Source organism: Chlorocebus sabaeus, chromosome 10 (genome assembly GCF_047675955.1).
Source record: "Chlorocebus sabaeus isolate Y175 chromosome 10, mChlSab1.0.hap1, whole genome shotgun sequence".
Classification (NCBI taxonomy): Eukaryota; Metazoa; Chordata; class Mammalia; order Primates; family Cercopithecidae; genus Chlorocebus; species Chlorocebus sabaeus.
The window spans coordinates 114,406,255-114,421,920 of NC_132913.1; the positions used below are offsets into that span (position 1 = coordinate 114,406,255).

Here is a 15,666-nt window from a genome sequence, read left to right on the forward strand (position 1 = left end):
TTAGTCCCTATATATTGCTACATTTTAATGAAATTATTGAATTGAGACTTCTTGATTTGTGGCTCCCTTAAAATGACTTCTGCATCTGATGTATTATAAGGACAAGAAAATGATGCAATTATAGAAAGGTGTATAGAGTGATGGAGAACAGAAGATAGGATTAATAGTAATTGAATGGATTCATATGATAGTGGATCAGAAGGATAAATGAGGACTTCTTCCTTTTGAGAAATTACACATTTCCCCCTCTAGGGAAATACAGAAAATACCTCTATAGGCAATTTACTTTTCCCCGCATTCATTTGACTTTTCATTTCCAGAAATGCAGTTTCTCATTGTCAGGTGAGCTTTTGGAGGAGTATATTGTTTTTCTAGGAAACGGGTAACTTACAAGTCTTAAGGAACACATACAATTTGCTAAGAATTTTCTTTGTCACTTGAAAGTCATATGTAAACTCACATCTATACATGAGCCACATTTTCACTTAAATTTCAAACTCCAAAATAAACATTCCTATGAAGAGTTTTCATACACAATGGCAAAAGATAAACTCTTCTGGTTTAGGCAGTTTTTGTTTTAGCAGACTATCTAAACACAGCTGCTACAACTTCCAATAAACAAAGAGCAACACTAAACCACCTGTATTCGGATATTCGGATTCCTTCTTGGAAAAAGAGCATATTTACCCTAGCTAACAGCAAATTCTGTAAGATTTTTTTTTTTTTTTTTTTTTTTTTTTTGAGACGGAGTCTTGCTCTGTCGCCTAGGCTGGAGTGCAGGGGCGAGATCTCAGCTCACTGCAACCTCTGCTTCCCGGGTTCAAGGATTCTCCTGCCTCAGCCTCCCGAATAGCTGGCATTACAGGCGCCCACAACTATGTCTGGCTAATTGTTGTATTTTTAGTAGACACGGGGTTTCGCCATGTTGGCCAGGCTGGTTTTGAACTCCTGACCTCAGGTGATCCGCCCGCCTCAGCCTCCCAAAGTGCTGGGACTACAGGCATGAGCCACCGCGCCAGGCCTGTTGTTTTTTAAATAGAGACAAGGTCTCACTATGTTGTCCAGGCTGGTCTCGAACTCCGGAGCTCAAGTGATCCTCCTGCCTCGACCTCCCAAAGTGCGGGGATTACAGGCGTGAGTTACCGTGCCCGGCTGTAAGATAGTTTTTTCATATCATATTAAATAAATATAGCATTGCAACATTTAACTTAGCCTGACTCCTACAGCTGAACATAAAACTTGCTCCCGATAGCAAACAATTAAAATGGTATCAAATGATCTGGTAATCGAAATTCTATTAACTGAAATACGAAACACCTAAAGCCCTCAAAATGGGCAAACGCTGCGTGGTGCAGTCCCAGACCCAAGCTTCTGGGAGTGAAAGGTGCACCCGCAACCATCTGGCTGGCTCTGGGACTCTGCGATAAACCGCCCTCTCACTGTCTGCAGATAGCTCCTGAAGCGGGAGAGTCTCTCCCACCCTCCGCCTAACAGGCGGTATCTGACCCTTCCAAGCAGCAGCTACCCAGCGTGCGGCTGCGCTGGGGCCCAGAAGGACGAAGCTCCCCGGCAGAGAACCTGGGTAGAGGCTCCCGCTGGGGTAGGCGGCCGGGACCCACTCGCTGCTTCTCCCCTCGTGGTCGGGTCCCTTGAACGCAGGCCGCTTGTTTGCTTTATGCGTTGTAAGCAGCCAGTAGCAATTTATGGCAGTAAGGAATATTATTATCCACATTTCACGTGGAGCTTGGAAGACAGGGCGAGGGTGCACACTCTCCTTACTGCGCTCTGCAACGGTCCTGCCCCGCCGTGCCCTCGCAGCACCCTCGGGGCCAGTGCCGCCGCACGCTGCCCGCAAATAGCAGAGCGCGGGCGCGCACAACTGGGCATGCGCCATGGCCAAGCCGTCCGCTTTAGGGCCCTCCCCTCCCGTACCCGGCCCGGAGGAACCGGGAGCACCCGGGAATCGGGAACGTGCGTGATGACGCACGTGCACGCGAAGACGTGGGGACGCAGGCGGGTCGTAGAGAGCGTGAGTTTCCGCGTCTGTTTGGTCCGGCTCCTGGCGTCGGTTCTGAGAGGCGTCTCTCGATGTTTTCCCGGGCTGCGGGCGCTGGCCGCCGGGCAGGGGCTGCTGGGCGGAGGTCGGCGCCTCCCGGGGGGCCAGGGCGAGGGAGGCATGGCAGGGTTGGAGGCATAGCCTCCCCGTCCGGGGCAAGTTCGAGAGCGGGGAGGGCGTTTCCTGGGGCAACTCCACCGGGGTCCTGTGGACGTTGCCCCTTCTCCGCCGGACCGCACGGGAACGACGTGCCCACACTCGGAGGAAGGGGTTGGCGCTGAGCGAGTTTAAAGGGTTCCTTTTGAAAGCAGGAAGTTTGAAATGAAGTTGCGTCAGCAGCAGAGCGTGCAGTTTCAGGTGCTGTCGGTACAGCTTTCAGCTTCTCAGAACAAGCCTAACCCTCACCGCAGTAATAACTTTTATTAGGGGACAAAAAATTCACCAAAGTAAAACCCTTTCTGCCCAAACCTAAAAACCTTTGGATAAACGTTTGCAAGAAACGGATCACAGCCTTATTTGTTTTTCTAGACTGAGCATAAACTCTTTTGAAGACTCAGCGTTACTGTCAAAATGAATGATTGCCTGCCTACTTATGATTCAGTTATCGAGGTGTTTAGGTCTCCTTGCAGTACACTCAGTGACTCCCAGACTTTTTTTTTTCCCCTCCCTTTGAAATTGCTTGTTAGAAGGCTTTATCTAATTTCTCACATTTGTGTGTCTTTTTAAGGTGGTTCTAATAAACTTTAAAGGCTTCTGATTTGCTGCGGGCCTGCCATCGCTGTGGAAAACAAGTATTCTTTCAGAGGAGAATAGAAGTGCGTTGGTTTCTAAATAGTCCCAATAGGACGCTAGCATCAGCATCACTTGGGAACTTTTTGGAAATGCACATTTTGGGATCTTACCCCAAACTTACTGGATCAGAAATATGTTTTAACAAGCCTTCCAGTTGATACCAGTGCACCTGGATGCTAGAGTTTGAGAATTACTGGCGTAGTGATAACACCCATTGTGCAGTCACATATAATGGAATTTGAATTGAAGTAATTCCTAGATGGAGACACTTGGACATGTTACCTCACAGGGCAGGAATATGAAGATGCAAGAAAAATGTTTAACACCAAACACATAGAAAACCCCCCAAAGATGTTATTAAATAACTTACTAGAACTGCATAAAGTAAGTACATAGTTTGTGCTGGAAGGATTGTTCAGCGGGGTAGATATGAGTTGTAGTGCATGGATATTGGGACCACTGCTTAGAGGGTATTTTGTTTACCACCTCGGGACTCTCAGTTCTGTGTAGTCAAGGTTGTTGGATACAGGATGCTCAGTTAAAAGTTAAAGCAGTGCATACTAATGCTATTGTGGTTGTGGGATTTTTAAGAATAACGTTAGTATTTATGTTGAAGAGTAGTTTTTAATTCTTTGACCTTGTGAGCTCTTCAGTTTTATTTGTTTATTTGGAGACAGTCTCTTTTTGCTGCCCAGGCTGGAGTGCAATGGCGCGATCTGGGCTCACTATAACTTCTGCCTCCCAGGTGTAAGCGATTCTCCTGCCTCAGCCTCCCAAGTAGCTGGGATTACAGGTGTCTGCCACCACTCCCAGCTAAGTTTTGCATTTTTAGTAGAGGTGTTTGCCAAGTGGTCTCGAACTCCTGACCTCAGGTGATACACCTGCCTCGTCTTCAGTTTAGTTATACCTTGTTTGACCCAGAATTTGGTAAAGACCAAAGGTAAGCACTAGTTTTGGAGTTGAGAAGTATTGTAACATAGTGACTTGCAAGCAAAATCCAAGGCTGAAGATGTTTCTGTCCTTATCTTTGTTTCCCATATGTCATACAGCTCCACGGTAGCAAAGATCTCATGTCTACTTTAGATACCTCCCTTTTCAGGAAGGATCACAGGAGTGCCCTCAACCTGCTGTGTTTTTTAGATGCAGTGTTTTCTTACCACTTTAATTCCTTCAGGGGCCCATTGTAGGGGGAAAAAGAAATATTCAAGATTTAAAGCAGCTGCTCTAAAGGCGACGTTCACTGCAGTGTTGAGAAGGTCAGTACCAAACCGTGGCCTACACATGTCGTTTTGATTAGAGCACACTGCTCCCAAGGCTACACCATGGCTCCTGGATATTGAGAGTTTTCAGGTGAAACATGAGTCACTTTGGATGGATTATTCTGGAAATAATTTCGTTAGCTCTGCCGCCAAATTGGCACTGCCCCATCATGAAATGTTTATTTTTCAAAGGCATCAAATTTTGTTGTTGTTGTTGTTGTTCTCCCTACCGGAGAGGCAGATTGCTATCCGTGGTTTTGGGTCAGACAAGTCTTTCTGCTCAAAATCTTGGGTCTGCTACTTAGTGATTGCGTCCCTTAGGCAAATTAACATCCTCCCCACTTGAATTTCTGTAAAGTAGGAGTCATAGGATGTGCTACTGCAGGCCATTGAATTAAATGAAATAACGCATAAAACATGTTTTAGGCACAGAGGCTCAGTAAATATGTGTCGGACAAAGGGAAAACAAGGTATTTGTCACCTCAAACCTAACTTTATGCCATTCATTTTGTAATATTTTTATAAATGAGGTAATTTTATTACCTGACTGCACTGCTTTTCTTTTTAACCATAAAATGCTGAAATGGGGTCAAAGCTTTCACATTATTGTGAATGAGAAAAAACAGTTGAAAAAAGTTGAAACTTTAACGTGGAAAAACACCATCTTCAGTTTTATCACTGTAACAGCAACTTCTAGAAATTGTTTTGGATGTTTACAGGCAGGTAAACATCCAAAGGTCAGGGGATGAATAATAAAGTTTCTTCAGTTAGTTAATGGGGACAGTCAGCTAGAGAAGGGGACACTGTTACAGGAAATGAGACCTCACTGAAGGTGTGCATCAAAGGATGAGAAAATGCTGTTAGCCCTGAAATTGTTAATATTTTTTAAAAACACAAGTTCTTAATAGCAAAGTGAAAAGTTTTACATTCCATTTTTAATAAGGGATAACAAAATTCTTACATGTATTTTTGTGTGTATATATTGCATATGAATGTATGAGTGCAGAAAATACTTGAAAGGACTCACACTAGGTCATAATGTATGTTTGTCAGTATATTGGAATATGGGGGTGGGGACCAAGTATAAAAGGAAATTATACATTTATGGAAAATTAGATACATACATGTATATGTAAACGTTGTTTAAAAAATCTATTAAAAACAAGCGATTCTTTAAAAGGTAGATTTCCTTTTATGTTACAATTATAGCCATGTAAGCAGTGGTCCTCATATCTTTTTTCAACAGGGAGCCTCTTAAACAGAATCTTATCTGTAAAACTCAGGAGCCGAGAAGCTTTAAGAACAGTGAGGTTGAAGGGCACAGGCTCTCAGTCCTTGGCGGCGATGCTAGGAGATGTGCCTAGGGAACCTAGGATTGTGGGGAGCTGGATGTGAAGCTCTGTGGTGGAACAGAAATCCTCAGGGCATGAGCTATACCTAAAAAGTAATGGTATTAAGAATTGTGGTAAATGGGATTCATAAACTTGTTCTGAAGACAGTTTCCAAGGTTGTCAGCCACGTCACCATATGGATGGCTTTTCACGCAGGGGAGTGAGTGATTATTGAGAAAAAAGAATCCACCTGACCCATATTTTACAAAGTAGGATTCTGCGCTCTTTTTTGAGGAATTAGCTTTTGAAAAAAATCCCTCCAAGTTGTGACAGCTGTATCACTATTAAAAGTTATTTGGCATTTTAACTGACTGTTGTTTAGGATTACAAATGACTCAGGGAGAAAGAAACAGGGAGTCAAAGGAAATGTACTACTTGTGTTTATAGCCCTGTCATTTTTTTGTTGTATGGAAGCAACTTCTCTATATTTATATGGTAAAGTGTTTTTCTTTTTTTAGAGAGTTAATTTTCAGTTAATGAGCCTTCATAAGAAAAATAATTTCAAATTTTAAGTATTTGTTAGATTGTTATTAACAGTGATAGTGATATTACATTGTCTTTTTCACACATCGAAGAGGGTTTCCTGGTGACAGCTGGAGCTTGGGGGAGGGGGAGTTACTTTCAATCAACCAGCTGCTTTGTGGCAGTATCATGATGGTGGTATTTGAAAGCCCATAGATAATTTTGGCTGTATTCAGGGAAGAAAATCTATCAAATTTCTGGGAAGCAACAGATAGTGGGCAAGAGCCCTTTGGGATCTAGATGATGGCCAACTAACAATGTGTGCATTCAGGTTTGCATGTTGGAGTTATTTACCATCTAGTTTCTTGGACATTGTTACATGCACCTCATAATTACACAGCAATAGAATCTAGTTCTAACGGCAGGAAAGGCTGATTAAGGAGAGGAAAGGAGAGTGAAAAACTTTGGTGATGTGCTACACGCCTTATTATAATACCCTATTTCATCTATTCTTGATGGTGATTCTAGGATGTAAGTGGAATTTTTTTCGTCTATGGATAAAGAAACAGAAGCTCTACAGTACCGATTATATGATTTGCCCAAGGCCACATACTAGTATACGATGGCATCCATATTTGACCCCAGATCTTCTGGCATTAGCTCCAGGAGTGTTGTCATTACACCAACAGCTGTTTCTCCAGGTGTTAATTTGCTTATGCATTTTTAATGCAAAGTCACAATATCAGGGTAGTAATGAATGAAATAAATATAAATGTTACTTACAATGACTTCAGTTTTATAAATAATGTATAGGGGGGTGTGTGTGTGGACTTGTGTGTATATGTGTGTTTTGGCAACTACATATAATTTGGGCTTTTTTTCTTTGAGTAAAAAGTCTCTTGGGCAATACTGTGAAAAAAATTTCACTACCTTTTTTTAAAAATATATTACTGATACCAGCAATATTGCAATTATGTGTGTTGTAATGAATCAGTTATTCTAAATTTGAACAAGTCTAGGAATGAATTTTGTGCACACTGCCCATGTAGTCCCCTTATCCTAACATATTGAAGGAATTTTTTTTTCAAGCCATATTCATTTTTCATTCATTTATTTATTTTTTTGAGACAGAGTCTCACTCTGTTACCCAGGTTGGAGTGCAGTGGTGTGATCTTGACTCACTGCAGCCGGGACCTCTTGGGCTCAGTTGATTCTCCCACCTGAGCCTCCCAAGTAGCTGGGACTACAGACATGTGCCACCACACCCAGCTAATTTTTTTTTCTTCAGCTTTTAAGTTCAAGGGTACATGTATAGGATGTGCAGGTTTGTTACATAGGTAAATACGTGCCATGGTGGTTTGCTGCATAAATCATCCAGTCACCTAGGTATTAAGCCCCACATCCATTGGCTATTGTTTCTCCCTGCCTACCACACCTCCCTGACAGGCCCCAGTGTGTGGTGGTCCCCCGCCATATCCTTGTGTTCTCATCATCTAGCTCATAAGTGAGAACATGCAGTGTTTGCTTTTCTCTTCCCATGTTCGTTTGCTGAGGATAATGACTTCTAGCTTTATCCATGTCCCTGCAAAGGACATGCTTTCATTCCTTTGTATGGCTGCATAATATTCCATATGTACAACATCTTCTTTATCCATCTGTCATTGATGGGCGTTTAGGTCAATTCCATGTTTTTGCTATTGTGAATAGTGCCGCTTTGAACATATGTGTGCACGTATCTTTATAATGGAATGATTTCTATTCCTTTGGGTATATACCCAGTAATGGGAATGCTAGGTCAAATGGTATTTCTACCTCTAGGTCTTTAGGAATCGCCAGTCTGTCTTACACAATGGTTGAAGTAACTTACATTTCCACCAACACTGTAGTAGCATTCTGTTTTCTCTGCAGCCTCGCCAGCATCTGTTGTGTTTTGACTTTTTAATAATACCTGTTCTGGCTGGCATGAGATAGTATCCCACTGTGGTTTTGATTTGCATTTCTCTAATGATCAGTGACGTTGAGCTTTTTTCCATATGTTTCATGGCTGCATGTATGTTTTCTTTTGAGAAGTGTCTGTTCATGTCGTTTGCCCACTTTTTAATGGGGTTGTTTTTTTCTCCTAAATTTAAGTTATTTGTAGACTCTGGATATTAAACCTTTGTCAGATGGATAGATTTTATTTTATTTTATTTTATTTTATTTTATTTTTTTTGAGACGGAGTCTGGCTCTGTCACCCAGGCTGGAGTGCAGTGGCCAGATCTCAGCTCACTGCAAGCTCCGCCTCCCGGGTTTACGCCATTCTCCTGCCTCAGCCTCTGAGTAGCTGGGACTACAGGCGCCCGCCACCTCGCCCGGCTAGTTTTTTTGTATTTTTTAGTAGAGACGGAGTTTCACCGTGTTAGCCAGGATGGTCTCGATCTCCTGACCTCGTGATCCGCCCGTCTCGGCCTCCCAAAGTGCTGGGATTACAGGCTTGAGCCACCGCGCCCGGCAGATGGATAGATTTTAAAATCTATCCCATTCTGTAGGTTGTCTGTTCATTCTGATGATGATTTCTTTTTTTTTTTTTTTTTTTTTTTTTGAGACGGAGTCTCGCTCTGTCGCCTGGGCTGGAGTGCAGTGGCCGGATCTCAGCTCACTGCAAGCTCCGCCTCCTGGGTTTACGCCGTTCTCCTGCCTCAGCCTCCCGAGTAGCTGGGACTACAGGCGCCCGCCACCTCGCCTGGCTAGCTTTTTGTATTTTTTAGTAGAGACGGGGTTTCGTCGTGTTAGCCAGGATGGTCTCGATCTCCTGACCTCGTGATCCACCCGGCAATTTTTTTGTATTTTTTAGTAGAGACGGGGTTTCACCGTGTTAGCCAGGATGGTCTCAATCTCCTGACCTCGTGATCCACCCGTCTCGGCCTCCCAAAGTGCTGGGATTACAGGCTTGAGCCACCGCACCCGGCTTGATGATGGTTTCTTTTGCTGATTAAACTCTTTAGTTTAATCAGGTCCCATCTGTCTATTTTTGCTTCTGTTACAATTGCTTTTGGTGTTTTCATCATGAAATCTTTGCCCATACCTATGTCCTGAATTGTATTGCCTAGATTTTCTTCTAGGGTTTTTATAGTTTTGAGTTTGACATTTAAGTCTTTACTTCAACGTGAGTTAATTTTTGTGTGTGATATAAGGGGTCTAGTTTCAGTTTTCTGCATATGGCTACCCATTTCTCCCAGCACCATTTATTAAATAGGGAATCCTTTATTTGTTGTTTTGCCAGGTTTGTCAAAGATCAGATGGTTGTAGGTGTGTGGTCTCATTTCTGAGTTCTCTAATTTGTTCCATCTGTCTATGTATCTGTTCTTGTACCAGTACCATGGCTGTTTTGGTTACTGTAGCATTTTAGTATAGTTTGAAGTCTGGTAGTATGATGCCTCCAGCTTTGTTCTTTTTGCTTAGAATTGTCTTGGCTACTTGGGCTCTTTTTGATTCCATAAAATAGTTTTATCTAAATCTGTGAAGAATGTCAATGGAAGTTTAGTGGGAATAGCATTAAATCTATAAATTACTTTGGGCAGTATGGCCATTTTCATGATATTGATTCTTTCTGTTCATGAGCATGGAATGTTTTTCCATTTCTTTGTGTCCTCTCTGATTTCTTTGAGCAGTGGTTTGTAGTTCTCCTTGAAGAAGTCTTTCACTTCCCTTGTTGGCTGTATTCCTAGGTATTTTATTCTTTTTGTAGCAATTGTGAATGGGATTTCATTTATAATTTGGCTCTCTGGTTGCCTGGTGTTGGTGTATAGGAATACTAGCAATTTTTGCACATTGATTTTTGTATCCTGAGACTTCGCTGAAGTTACTTATCAGCTTAAGAAGCTTTTGGGCTGGCATGATGGGGTTGTCTAGGTATAGGATCGTGTCATCTGCAAATAAAGGTAATTTCACTTCCTCTCTTCTTTTTGAATACCCTTTATTTCTTTCTCTTGCCTGATTGTGCTGGCCAGAACTTCCAATACCATGCTGAATAGGAGTGGTGAGAGAGGGCATCCTTGTCTTGTGCTGGTTTTCAGGGGGAATGCTTCTAGCTTTTGCCCATTCAGTATGATATTGGCTGTGGGTTTGTCATGTGTGGCTCTTGTTATTTTGAGGTATGTGCCTTTGTCATATATGGCTCTTATTATTTTGAGGTAAGTGCCTTTAATCCCTAGTTTTTTGAGAGTTTAATATGAAGGGATGTTGAATTTTATCGAAGGCCTTTTCTGCATCAATTGAGATAGTCATGTGGTTTCTGTCTTTAGTTCTGTTTATGTGATAAATCACATTTATTAATTTGTGTATGTTGAACCAACCTGGCATCCCGGGATGAAGCCAACTTGATCGAGGTAGATAAGCTTTTTGATGTGCTGGTGGATGCATTTTGCCAGTATTTTGTTAAGGATTTTTGCATTGATGTTCATCAAGGATATTGGCCTGAAGTTTTCTTTTTGGTTGTTGTATCTCTGCCAGGTTTTGGTATCAGCATAATGCTGGCTTCACAGAAGAAGTTAGGGAGGATTCCTTCCTTTTAGATTGTTTGGAATAGTTTCAGCAGGAATAGTACCTGCTCTTCTTTGTACCCTGGTAGAATTCAGCTATGAATCCATCTGGTCCTGGGCTTTTTTCGGTTGGTAGGCTATTTGTTACTGTTTCAATTTCAAAACTCATTGTTAGTCTATTCAGGGATTCAATTTCTTCCTAGTTCAGTCTTGAGAGGGTGTATGAGTCCAGGAATGTAGCCATTTCCTCTGGATTTTCTAGTTTATGTGCATAAAGGTCAGCAGCTAAGTGAGCTCTTGAGGTTTGGGGAGACTTGGTAGATCTGGAAAACTCTTCAAATTAACGCTCTGAGAACCAGCTCCAAAAGTTGTTGATCACATAGTTTCTCAGCACAAGTTTTAAATTCCAGGGAAATAGTTATTATTCCAACTTTGGTCACTATCACCTTGGACCAGTATTAGAAATGGCACCCTTGATTGATAGCTGCCCCCCCCGCCCCTGTCCCCCACCGAAGACCACATCCAATGGGAGTGAGAGACAGATTCCTGTTCCTGAAAGAATGAAGTATTGATGCTATGCAGGCAAAAAGCCCTAAGCTGTTCCCTATCACTTAATAATTTGTGGACATCCCATGTGGTTTGTGGTAATATAACATATATTTGAAGCATGGCATGCTTTTTCCCTCTTTTCACTAGTTGTTGTGCAGGGAAGACTTCAGTTACATAAATAATTCACAAACACTTCTTACACAGATTAATTTAAATGGGGGCAGGGAGTGGTGGTAGCTCTCATTTTTTCATTGACTTTAGGTAGACAAAGAAATCTGGTGCAGAGTAAACCTGAGAATGGAACTACTTAAATCCTGTTGAAGCAGTGATCATGGGATGCTGGCATTGCTGTTCCCTGTGTGCCTCCTGGTTTAAAAACCTAGGTCTGAAGGGCTGTCAGTTGGAGAACTTTAATGAGCCCTCATTACACTAAACCTTGTGGTCTCTGAGAGAAGAAACTGGCTTATGATTGATACTGGAAATCATAAATGGCGATGGGTCAGAATTGGAGTTGGCACTAATTCACCTAGCAGTAGAGCGAAATTTAAGGTTATATACAAAATCTGGTAGTTTCATTTTTTATCCATTATTTTTTACGTATAAATATCGTCTAATCATTTTCATTTATGGTATGTAACACTTCTAAAAGGTGGAGAAAGAATTTTGCCAGCTGACGCTGACTTTTTTTTTTTCCTCCTAAAATGGAGGCTCATTAAATTCTCAAATCATCAGATAATCTTGACAGAGATCCTGGTTTGAGATTTTACATAAAGCTTATTTAAATGAAAACATAATTTCTGCTTTCAGGTTGCTTCTCTGTATTTCTTATACTTTTTTAAAAATGTATGTGTAATTTAATCACATTATGCAGTTTTAAAATGTAGGTTCACAGAAAGTCATGGAAAATGTTAATTAGTTACTGTGTTATCAAAAACATTTTAAAACTATTTTAAGTCTTATTTGTTTATATGGGCAAAACCACTATCATGTCACAATTTGTGATTTTGTGTAATAAATATATATACATAATCCCATTTAATCCTCGTGAAACCAAATGAACCTATGTTATCTTCTTTTACAAGTGAAACTCTGAAGGTTAACTTTCCTAAGGGCACGTGACTGGTGTATCGTAGAGCCAAGGACCATGCCCTTAACTGCTGTCCTATACTGCGTATGTTAATATTGCTACCCCTGTATATAATTTTGGCAAAAAGCACTGGGACATTTCTTTTCCCAAAGCCCATCTCTTTACTTTGTTTCCTGACAACTTTTTTATATTCTGAAACTGTTAAAATGTGTTGTATTATCCATCATCTTGTGCTTCTGTTTGCTGTGAATGTGGCAACAACTGCTGTATTGCAGCAGTGTGCCCTGTGAAGCCGTTTGTTCTTTACATCTTAGAGCAGCCTGACAGCCTTTCGTGTTGAATTCAACAAGATTGCTTTTCATTTAACAAAGCTGAATGTTGCTTTCTAGGTGAAAAATAATTAAATGCTTTTAAAGATATATTTGATTAACAGGAAGCTGATCTGTGTAAATTATAACTGTAATGATGTCATAGCCTTGTCTTTTGTTATTAACCAGGTAATTGACCAGCAGTTTAGAAGCTTATTGTAACTGACAGTTAGTAGTTTGACCTTGTGTGCTGTCTGGAAGTGAAACATGCGCAATGAATGTAAATGCAGTTTGTTCATTGAGCTGCATGTGTTGTCAGGACATCTGATCTTGGGTTCTTGTTTTTATTTTTCCATTACTTTTTTGTTGAAATTGGTGGTCAGGATTATATACTCACAGTGAATATTATACTTATTTATCTTACTGAAAGCATCTGGCCAAATGGAAATGTTGCTTGTGTCCTTGAATAACTATAATCAGACATGAAACCTTGGCACATTTAGGACATACAGTCAAGTAAACAAATGCCAAAATTAAATGAATCTCATTTTTAAAGTTTGTATGAAGGATAGTAAAACAACTTTTGATAGAGAAATCAGAAAAGGAAAAATAGGGGCATATTTGATAGAGAATTTATCCCCTCTAATTCTGATTTGTCTGAGAAAATTAAAAGCATGTGGTGTTTTGAATATTTGAGTAAGGAGAACTTCAAACTTTTGTAGGTTTGATTAAAGAATGGAAGTGTAGGCCGGGTGCGGTGACTCACACCTGTAATCCTAGCACTTTGGGAGGCCGAGGCGGGTGGATCACCTCAGGTCAGGAGTTCAAGACCAGCCTGGCCAACATGGTGAAACCTTTTCTCTACTAAAACTGCAAAAATTAACCAGACTTGGTGGTGAGCGCGTGTAGTCCCAGCTGCTCAGGAGGCTGAGGCAGGAGAATTGCTTGAACCTGGGATGTGGTGGTTGCAGTGAGCTGAGATTGTGCCATTGCATTCCAGCCTGGGCAACAAGAGTGAAACGCCATCTAAAAAAGAAAAAAAAAAAAAAAAAAAAGAATGGAAGTGTAAGAGTAAAACATGGAGAACATGCAGTAGAAGTGGGATAATAATGACTGACAACCAGCCATTATTAAATGGTTAAAAAATATGTAAGTACTATGAATGTAAGAAAATATGGCATTTTACCTTCAAAAGTCCTGACCTTTGCTTATGGAAGTAGTTGTCAGGATTGCATCTTATGAATTTTTGTCAAGTAGTGGGAGGAGGGTTTTGTCAAGTAGTGGATGGAAAGTTGTTAACTGCACATGTGGATAGGTATAGCTTATAATGTACTCTGACCTGGGGTAACTGATAGATGTTTGAAATGTATAAAATTGTTCATTTTGTGAATTTCTGTGCAGTTTACCTCAGCAGGGTGCAGTTTTCTGCATGCATCAAAAGTGAAATTTGTGCTTTTGCTCAAATTATTCCCTAATATACAAGCTGCATTTGAGCAAATTTTTTCATTTCAAAACAAGCATTATAGCAGAGCAGAATGGAGCATACTAATTACTTCTACATCCCTAAACATTATTGTATTGTATGTCTCTACGGTAACAGCACATACATGCTGTTTTCTTTCTTTAAAATACCTTTCTTTCATCTACTTTTTATCTTTCGAAGCCTGACTGGGGTGAAGAAACTTCCTTAAGGTTTTCTCTGAATTAGACTGCCTTAACATTTTCAATATTGACGTATATTTTTACATTATTTGCCCATTTCCAAAAAGTATCTGTTTTAGATGACATAAGACACAAGCTTGTAGTAAAGAAAAAACAACCAACCCAAATGGTTGAGTGGCTTTCAGCAGAGGGAAGCATATTCATTTGCTAGGCAGACTTAAGCTTTTTCTAGCTGTAATGAGATTTTGCATGAGAAACATTGTCTGAATGGTGCTTCACAACAATATAAAGATGATTCTTTGGGTGAGACCTATGTCAAGGCCTCTAATATTAGATTATATCTCCGCAAATGGCATTCTATAAAGACAACATGATATGAACTGACCATGCAGCTTTCAGTGATCTGGCAAAACACAGGGACAGTGATCCTTTATACTAGTAATTCTTAAAAGGTAGAAAAGCAGTTTTCGCCTCTCTGACTTCTCTCTCAGAGTAATCCTTGCTTTGCAGGGTAGGGCCTGGGGGTGAAGGAAAGCCAAGATGGAACGCCTTGCAACTCCCCAACCCCCTGAAGTCCTCCCAACCAGAATCCTAGCCAGCCAGATGGCTGGCCCTGGTAGGATAAAGTTGGAGAAGGTGTGGGTGCTTTTCTATTTACATAGAATACATTCTAAGATGAAAAAAATGAAATTTGGATTATTGTTACTTTTTTTTTAAACTTGATTTTTAAAACTGATTTTTTTTCTTTTCTTTTTTTTTTTATCTGTGACTGTGATAACAAATACCAAAATAAGTTGGGTATTTGAACATTACTTGGTACTATTCTCTATAGTATTCTATGCTATATAGATCTACAAATCGACTTGTCCTCAAGAAAACAGTTACAATTGATGTAGAATATAAGTTTTACATAGTGAGATTTTCTATATTTGAAATGTTTTAAAAATGCATGAATATTTTAACGTGTAATGGAAGTCACCAGATACCTTTCTTGGGAAAAACTATTCCTTATGCCGAGATGATGTCCTCCCTAATTTTTTGGTAGTCAAAGTGTCATATCTTACTAGTAGACAATTGGGGGTAACTTCTGGTCTCAGCTCTGACGCATAAAGATACTAGAAGTCATCATCGTCACAATAAAAAAAGCTGGACAAACTGAAAAATCAAATACTTTCCTTAGGTCCCTCAGATAATTGAGGTCACAAGTCAAATCACCACCCTGAAATCTGAAAGGCTTGTGTAAAGAATCAGCCAAGATCAACTTACTGGAAGCCACTAAAGGCAGTAAGCAGTAGGGACACTTAAACAGTAATTTTGGTGAGTTGCTGAGTCTGAGTGTAGACTAGCTTGAGAATTAAGAACTCTTTTCTGCAGACAAACCGGACCACAATTTCATTTTAAGGACAGCCTTGGGAGCTAGATTATTTTGATTAAAATCCCTGCTCATCTATAAAATGGTTAATAATAATACCTACTTTATAAAGTTTAGAGGATTGAATAGGGTAATCACGTAAAGTTTGAGAGCAGTTCTACAGATTAACTAGTAATGTGGTTGTATGTCACTTTGGCTGGTGGTTTG

General features: G+C 40.5%; 1 protein-coding gene across 6 annotated transcripts in view; it reads left to right on the plus strand.

Annotated features, from left to right (window-relative positions):
* Window positions 1–1,928: 1,928 nt before the first annotated feature.
* The window catches only part of RHBDD1 (rhomboid domain containing 1), a 161,332-nt gene continuing 147,594 nt past the window's right edge, over window positions 1,929–15,666 (plus strand). Inside the window, exons 1-2 of one of the 6 annotated variants that reach the window (XM_038001452.2) lie at window positions 1,933–2,029; window positions 2,784–3,232. The gene's annotated coding sequence lies outside the window, so the exon portion shown is untranslated. Of the gene's footprint in view, window positions 2,030–2,166; window positions 3,233–3,293; window positions 4,105–15,666 lie in introns of those variants that run through there. The other 5 variants (XM_038001453.2, XM_038001455.2, XM_038001457.2 and 2 more) reach the window with 5 other exon arrangements.